The following is a 9,036-nucleotide window of genomic DNA, read 5'->3' on the forward strand; positions in this document are numbered from 1 at the left end:
GGGCGGGGGTGCCAGCGGGAGAAGGGCTCCAGGCGCCGCGCTGCCCGATGAGGTCGCGGCGGGACTCTGGGGCCGGGCGGCTCGGCTCCTGCCGCCCCGGGTCCAGCTGCAACCTCGCCGGGCGATGCAGCTCGGCTCCTGCCCGGCCCTGACCTCGGCCGGGTGGCGCGGCTCGGCACATGCCCGGCCCCCGGGTCCGGCAGCGAACTCGGCCGGGTGGCGCGGCTCGGCTCCTGCCCTGGCCCCCGGGTCCGGGTCCGGCCGGGTGGCTCGGCTCCTGCCCCGGCCCCCGGGTCCGGCCGGGCGGCGCGGCTCGGCTCCTGCCCCGGGTCCGGCTGGGCGGCGCGGCTCCTGCCCTGGCCCCCGGGTCCGGCCGGGCGGCGCGGTGCGGCGCGGCTCCTGCCCCGGGCCCCGGGTCCGGCTGGGCAGCGTGGCACGGCTCGGCTCCTGCCCTGGCCCCAGGTCCGGCCGGGTGGCACGGTTCCTGCCCCAGCCCCCAGGGTCCAGCCCCGACGTCGGCCGGGTGGCTCCGGTCCCAGCCCCAGCCCAACTGGGCCCCCATCTCCAGGCAGCAGGGTAAGGGAGCAGGGAGGGGGTGTTGGAAGAGGGCAGGGGAGTTGTGGGGGGATTAGTGTTGGAGCGGTCTGTGGGCTGGGACCAGGGGGATTGAATGGGGGCAGTCAGGAAGGAGCAGGGGTTGGATGGGGCGGTGGGGGACAGTTAGGGGTAGGGATTCCAGGGACAGTCAGGGGACAGAGAGAAGGGGTGGTTGGATGGGGTAGGGGTCCTGGGGTGCCATCAGGAATGAGAGAAGGGGTTGGATGGGGTGGCAAGGGGCAGTCAGGGGACAGGGAAGGATGGTGGATGGGGCACGGGTCCTGGGGGGGGCTGTCAAGGAACATGGGGGGGTTGGATTGGGCAGGAGTCCTGGGGGGGGCATGACCCCTCCTGGGGTGAGGAGGAGGGAACCGGTTGTTAATATTTTGGCAGCTCATCACTGCCAGACACTTATAAACAAGAATGCTTATCACTTTGTTACAAACATTAATTTATCCTCACATCGTGTGAGGAGGATCACCAGCACCAGATTCACATGGCTGTGATGTAGCCATGTTGGTGCATAGAATAAACTTCCTCTTTAACAGTCCCTTGCAAGTCATCTTCCTTTGGTAAGAGTCAGTATAGGAGGATTTAGGATTCTTAAATCCCTCAAAATTACATCTTTCACCCTCATTCATGGTTGGCCTCACACTGTACTTCCTTCAACCTCAGCTCTGTAAATCTCCTTTGAAAGTGTATCTTCTGCACATTGGCTACAACCCCATCATTGCTGTTGTCTTGTTCTCAAGTGATGCAAGACTGCAACTTGCTGGGATCATCGCGTGAAGTAGTATCATATCCATTTTACCCCCAGGAAAGCTGAAGCCCACAGAAAGTGGATAACTTGGTTTCTAGCCTCATGCTCAACCAATGTGTATCAGATTGCTTTAGGGTTCATCCTCGTGTTCAGATTTCTCTATGAGAGACTGTGATCATCACCAGAAAATGTCATTGTGATCAGAATGGCTGACAGCATAAAGATAGGTTGTTGGTTGTCCTGAGAACCTGGTCAGTCAACCTTCATGATAAAGCCACACTTTACATATGAGTAGGTTCTGTTGTCTGGGAAACCAGATATCCCTGAGCTTACATCTGAGGATACTATATGCTCCTGCTGGTCCCCAAGACTTAGTGCTATTTACATGCGAGTGGGATGACAGCGGTTTTTCAATGATGCATGCTATTCACTGAAAAGCCAGAATTGCAAGTGGCATGCAGTCACTACTTTATTCTCAAGTGCTGCACAATAAACAGATAAGCATATAAGGTCACACTGGTAAGGCCATGTCAGGCTATGCTTGCTGTGGCTGAGGATTAGTATGTTTGATAATAAAAAAAAAAGATGAAACAAGAGGAGAAATGTGTTTTCAAATTGGAGAATTTCTGGCTAAAAAACAATTATTTTATATGGTGTTAGAGAAGCAACTCCCTAAAGGATGGATTTATTTCAAAATAGGCCTTGCATGACTTTGGACCACTGAGGGACTGCAGGCTTCCATGGCTCTGTGCTTGTAGAGAATATATGTTATCTTATTTTCTTCTTCGAATTATAATGCATAGACTATAACACTCCACTTGTGCTACACAATACAACACTTTAAAGTACACGCAGTCACATCTGACAAACATACAAATAGGTTGATGGCGGTACTGTTTATGGGGACTTCCTTTCATCCTTTTCTACCTCACACACCTTGAATCACAGTCAAACTGTGACCAGCTTCCCCAAAGACCATAATCTGATTAACTGGCCATTAATGATTAAGGGCCATGTATTGTATTTGAGGTAGACTGTTGAGCTCCTTTAGACCATATATGGTGTGAAGGACAGGGGAATGCCTGTATTATTTTCTGTAAATGATGTGCTCCATGTGTAGGTTTGACTGAAGCTATCCCAGGAGATTTTTCCCCCCAACATGACACAATGTCATTTTTTAAAAATATCCTACTAAAATCTCCTGAATTGTTTTCAGTAGTCACCGGGAGATCAATGCCGATTCCGGGAGACTTCAGGCCAATCCTAGAGGGCTGGCAACCCTAGGTTTGCTTGTTATTGTGATTAAAAGGGGTTAATGCAAGCAGAGGTTATTTACATGCACAATTTTACCTCAGACTGTGTGGAGTTGTATGGTCTGGCTTGTAACTACAGGAAGGGGGATCGAGGCAGGAGAAACTGGAACAAAGAACTTTGTGGTGGCTAAAAGACAGTTCCTGGAGGAAAGGACAAAGAGTGAGAGTCAGAGACTGCTGGGGAGCAGACTGACTCCCAGCATGCAGCGGTTTGGGTGTCTGGGATAAACTGGGCCTATCTAAGCGTACAGGTAAGATCGGTGTGCGGACAGACCTTTGAATGTGTTAAAAAGCCTTTCTCTTGTTATGCTATGTTCCTACTGTTGTTATTAAGCAATACTTTGTTTTTAAAAGGCAGTTTTGGGTCACTGTATTCACCACTGGTCCCAGCTCCCAAAGCGAAAATTTGCAGGCACCAAACCCAGTCAGGCTTTCAGAGCAATCACAGTTGGTGCACAGGACGTTGTAGCCTGGGAGGTCAGCCAAAGAGTGGGGGAACCGTGGGATTCCACCCAGGGAAAGCTGAAGACACAGAGCCTGTCACCTGTGTAGGTGCACTCAAAGAGACCAGAGTGGGGTCAAAGGTGCAACTAGCCCTGAATCATGACATATGGGTGTATGTTTTAAGAACATTTATGGCCTGATCTAATCAGGGACTCTGTCCATTGACTTAAAGAGACTTTGGATCCCACCCTCATATGGCTATGTGCCTAATCAATACCTATGTATGCAAATAAAGGACCACATTACAATGGAGTCAAGATTAGGTTGGACCACATTAAACCCACTAGATGACTAACTCAAAGGCAGCCTAATTCGTTCAGGGTTCTAAAGCTTGGAGACTGACGTTGAATTCCAACTGATGATTTCTCCCCCTTTTTATTGCTCCCTCATTCTCAGAAATCTGTGTTTATTCGTCAGGTTGCACCTAGCTGAAAAAGCTCTATATCACATGACTTCCCTTTGCTACTATCATTTGTCTCGGAGATTGTACACTCCCCACGGTTCATGTAGAGAAGGCTGGTCGTAATTTAGCTCCTTTGAGAGAGGGCAAACTGAAGTTCATGGAGATTTTAAGTTCACCGCTAAACCTTAAACATAACTAAAAGTCGGTAGCATATTTTGGTTCTAATGGGGAGTATAGTGATTAGAGGAAACCGGAATCTGACACTTTTGTTTAACTTATGCAGTGAATGAGACCAGATACAGTGTCATACTGGGAGAACTCCTGAACTCTGTCTCTTGCCATATCTCTCTAGCCCACTGTTGAGTCTTTTGCTCATTATACAACAAACACAATATTGAGGAACCTCACAGGCTTTGCAGGGTCCAAATAACCATGTTTGCTAAATATATAAAACATGCAAGAGCAGGTTCCCTATACACTGCCCTGACTGGTTTCTGGTGGCTTCTAAAAGCACAGGAGGCCACTAGAGGGCTCACAAATTATTTAAAGAAGTGATTTGCTTTAGGCTGCATACCCCTTTCCAAATAATGTAGTCTATCACATACCCCCATCTGAGCTAGGGTCATAATATACCTATGATTAGATTGCCAAGTCTTGCTAAATAAAATGTGTTGTCCGCCATTACAGGATTCTTCTCACATACCCCTAATGAGAACTCACCTACTCGTAGGGGTACATGTACCCCAGTTTGAAAACCACTGATTTAATGGGACACTACCCTAGAGGAATACTCTATACCTACTTCCTGTGAAGTATCTGTAGAGCCCACAAGATGGACTATGCCACAGAGAGTATCATATTGTATTTTGACCCAAAGGGTGGCTTTTTTTATAACCTAATCTTCTATATATGGTGTGAGTGTAGATAAATGTTCCTCTCCATGGAAAGCTTTAGTAAAAGGCAAAAGATTTATATGATCTGAAGAGACTACAAAGTGGCTGAATCTTTGCAATAGGAGGTTAATCTCCCTGGAGGAAAGCTGGGCAGGTGGGAACCTGTTAGAAAACTCTCTCCTCAGGAGAAGAAGGGAGAAGTAGTTTAAACATCGGCCATCTTCTGTGGAAGAGTGTGCTATATTGTTCCATTCCTATATATCAATCTAGCACACAGCCCAAGAGTAAGAGGATTCTGCCTTTGGTATCGAGGACAATCTTCTAGTATTTTAACTGTTTTATTGTTGGTCATGAGGAAGAATGAAATGGAGAAAGAGAGATTAACACTCATGATGTGAAGCGCATGCCTAAAATAAATACTCACTAAAACGAAAATGAAATATGATGGCATTGGAAGCAGAGAACAATTGCCTTTATGAAGGGTCACCTAAATAAAAGATTGCATTTCACACAGGGTACTAATCTGCTCAGTGATTGTATTTAGTCTGCCAAATCATAGTTTAAAAACAAAACAAAACAAAACTAGAGAGGCTAAGGAATTTTCAAACTGAAAGAGCAGTGCTGCAGATGTGACTTGTAATTATCTTGCTGTTTTGTATTCTGCTGGAATTTCACTGCATTGAAATGCATTTCTAAAGATTGGAAAGGGTTGCAATCACATCTGGAGGTTATTTTGTTGGCATAATGGATTAGTAAATAGTATTACTGAAGATGAGGAATGATGCTCTGCATATCTTCTACCTGTACATCTCATACTTGGGGTAGTTTGAAAAACAATATTAGCGATCATCCAGGTTCTTATATCAGATTTAGAGTAAAGTTCTGAAGCCAACAGTGAGGGTAGGACTTTCAAGATGTATGAATATTATCCAATCTTTGTTCTATAATGTTTTGTAAATTAAAGATAAATTGAGCTGATGGAAACCCATCTAGTGAGCAAGAATAATTCTTGTTCTGAAAGATATTTTGTAGCCTGCGCAGTCACATAATTAAAAACAATGGAGACTTTGTAAATAAGAGCAAAGTTGAGAAGGAAGGAATATGGAAATATTAGGTTAGCGGAAACCTTTCCTGTAGAAGTGTCAATGTATCTAGGCCAAACATCATTGACTGAAGAGATGGGAAATATAATGCACAAACTGCAGTGAGTCAGTTGCCTAAACACCTGGGACCAAATCCTCAGATGGTGTAAGTCAGCACAGTTCCACTGGAGCTACACCTACTGAGAATCTGGCCCCCTATACTTTAGCAGGTCATAGATGTTTGATCTTACTTGCAGAAATACTAAAAATGTGGCACCGCAATATTGTACTGTGTTTCCTCCAGTCCTTGGTGCACCTAATTAATTAAAAATAATAGAAGTGCTGGCCATTTATGACACCTTTGCTGTTCCATTCGTGGGTGAGCTTTGTTTTCAGAAATGAGATCAGAGATGGAGGAAGTTGGGAGTTTTTTTGGTCACAATGGTGAAACTACCTATGATTAGGATATTGTCATTGTAATGTTTATCCTCACCTCTCCCTCACAAGATGACAATACCCATAGCTACCAGTGCAAAGATATACTGTTGTGTCCAAAACTGAAAAGCAAGCACCCTTCATAATACTCCGTAACATTCATTTCTTTAACTTCCTCTTGTCAGAAATCAATTTGAAAGTAGGGTTGCCTCCAGGATTGTCCCGGAGTGCCCAGGAATTAAAGGTGAATCTTAAATGAAAGATTATGTCATGTGATGAATCCTCCAGGAATACGTCCAACCAAAATTGGCAACCCTAGTTGGAAGAGTTTGTTTCAGTCTTTGCCTGCTGTAATTGATAACTAATGAGGGTGGTACAGGCTACACAGAAACTTAGGGAAATTAGAAAAAGTAAAAATACAGCAATCTGTTAAAAAGGAACAGGTCAAGAGAAGCCTTGGCTAAAGCAGGAGCAACTCCATGGGCTTCAGTCAATTCCATCCCCTATTTTTTTATTTCTTTACAGTTATTTTACCTTACAGTTGGAAGGTTGACATTCTTCTCTCTGATCTACCAGGTAGCTCTTGGCTCTCACATGCTTCTTTTCTGTGCTGTCTAAACTTCCATTGCGAGAGCAGAATAGCAGAGTTCAGGTTCACCATATGGATCTGAGAGGAGAATTTTGCTCTCATTTTTTTCACCAGAGCTCCTTGAAGATCAATACTGACATAGAAGCAAAGGGCACAGCAATTCTTGCAGATATTGTAAATCATAGGGATATTCAGTGTAATGAATATATGACCTTTTCACAAACATGTCTTGGCTCTGGAAAGGTGTCAGGTCTGCAGCATGCACAGGGAGTCTTGGTCTAGACATGTGTTACAAGCAACAGATCTACAAAAATCGTCCTAATTGACCATGTCGAAAAATGAGATTTTTGGAAGGAAGGGGAGAAAAGGTTGATCAGGGTGAGGGAATAAGAAAGGGCAGGAACAGAATACTGATTTAGCAAAAACGTCTATACAATATGAAACGTACACACTTTAAAAAAATTTATATAACTCAAATCCTGAGGTAGCTAAGGTAATCTAATAATAATGACACCTAGCTCGTATATATCTCTTTTCATCAATACATCTCAAAGTTCTTTACATATAGGCCAAAATTCTATATAAATATTTTTAAGTCTGAGTCCTTAAAGAGACTGGTTATGTATTCTGATTCTAATGCAGAAGCTGACACCATCAGTGGAAACTCTGTGCATACGTCATTAGTGAGCCCATCAGGTAAATTTTATGCAAACAAAATAACTGTTTGCATGACTCAGTAGCTGGTGTTCTTGCTATCGCCTTCCAGCATTCATTCAGAACTCACTTTCAGTGCAGCTGAGAATATACCAGATACTGAGGCATGCAAACAAGTCCTTTGTTTATAAAAAAATCTAACTTGTTGGCCAATTGGTTTAATGTGACCAGCGTATTCATTGATGGTGTTGACATGTGTATTAGTATTAAAATCAAAATATATAGCAAGTCTGACTGACAATGGATTCTGAATTATGGGAATGCCAGTGACTACTTTTACAGGTAAACATGGGGATATTTCATTTAGAAGGCAAAGGTTTTGCTGAAACTATCCAGGCTGATATAGCTGCTCTGTCACTGATAGTGACAAATAATCTGTTATACCAGTTCCATGACTACAACACATCACTGAAAAGGAATCCTCTCATCTTGTGCCCTAATAACGTCAATAGCCCTGACTTTCTTGAAAGGCAAATGGCTAAACAAAAAATCAGGCCTGGCTTCAATTTATTGACAAAGTGTTATGTCTGGAAAAAAAAACAGTCTGCTCTTCATAGTGCTAAGGTCCACAGCTCGGTTACAGTGGGTGCTTCAACCTGCTTGCAGTTTGGGGGCAGAACCAGAGCAGCTCAGTCACTGTTAGCTGGGGAATGCCCTGCCTTGTGAAGTTCCCTGCAGGTTTTTCTGTCTCCCGAACAGCCACGGCCTCCCTGGTAGCTTTTCCGAGGCAAATTCCAGACTTTATTTCAAATTTGTGACTAACATTTTGGTGCAATAATGTGTCCTGTTTGAAATGGGACTACATTAATGTGAACTTGGTATCTCTTAGTTTGTGCCAGCAGGGTCTACACTGGGCAGTCATAGTTCAATACATTAGAGTACTCCACAATTCACAGCCCCATAGTCTGGACACCATATAGACAAGCCCCTGGTCGTAGCTTTCCTACTGATTTACTCTCTGGCCTTTAGCAAGCTGCCTAGCTTTTCGGTGTCTCAGTTTCTCCATCAGTAGAATGGGGATAATAAAGTACTTTGAGGGCTAGATGCAGAAAGCTCCATATAAGTAATAAGTATTGTGTCTTTATTATTATTCTCAGAGGCTTATGGCTAAGTTCAGGGCCCACTGAGACCAATGGGATTTTGCTATTGATTTCAAAAGGTTCAGTGTTTGGCTCCTAATGTTTGTCATTAGTGAACATTGATCTTCCTAAGTTCTAACTAGCTAGTGAAAAGCATGCTTTGTCATGTGGGTCAAGCCTAGACAGTTTTCATCCACTTATCTTGCAAAAACCTAAAGTCTCCTGCAGTCTCACTCAGTAGCATGTTATTTACTACACTTCCACCCAGTCATCTCATTTGTGGGCAGATGGGATTTCTCTGATTTGTGTTGTTTTTATTATTTGACAAATGTTTTGGGATGTAAATTTGCAACCTGCATCTACTAACCATGGGGCTGGAAAACTCTAGCAATGCTGAAGGGGAGGCCAGGATGATATAAAGCATTGATCTCACTAATAAAATCCTACAGCCCTGGAAGCAGGTTATCAACTTTAACTCAGCAGGAACATTTCAATTATTTGGTGGCAATAAAGGGTCGTGATGGCTCAGGTTTCACTAGTATTTCACTATAGAGAGCAAGAAAGATCTGAAAGCATTTGTTTTATAACAGCTACTGTGACAGAGGCAGCAGTGTTAGTGTTTCACAGCAGCAGACTAGAACCTGCCGTTCTTGGTTTCAGGTGCCAA

General features: G+C 44.2%; 1 non-coding gene across 1 annotated transcript; it reads right to left on the bottom strand.

Moving 5' to 3' along the window:
• Positions 1–4,457: 4,457 nt before the first annotated feature.
• On the bottom strand, positions 4,458–4,570 carry LOC120374173. Its single transcript, XR_005585911.1, has one exon. It is a non-coding gene; the product is annotated as a U5 spliceosomal RNA (small nuclear RNA).
• Positions 4,571–9,036: the final 4,466 nt, after the last annotated feature.

Source organism: Mauremys reevesii, linkage group 10 (assembly GCF_016161935.1).
Source record: "Mauremys reevesii isolate NIE-2019 linkage group 10, ASM1616193v1, whole genome shotgun sequence".
Taxonomy (NCBI): domain Eukaryota; kingdom Metazoa; phylum Chordata; order Testudines; family Geoemydidae; genus Mauremys; species Mauremys reevesii.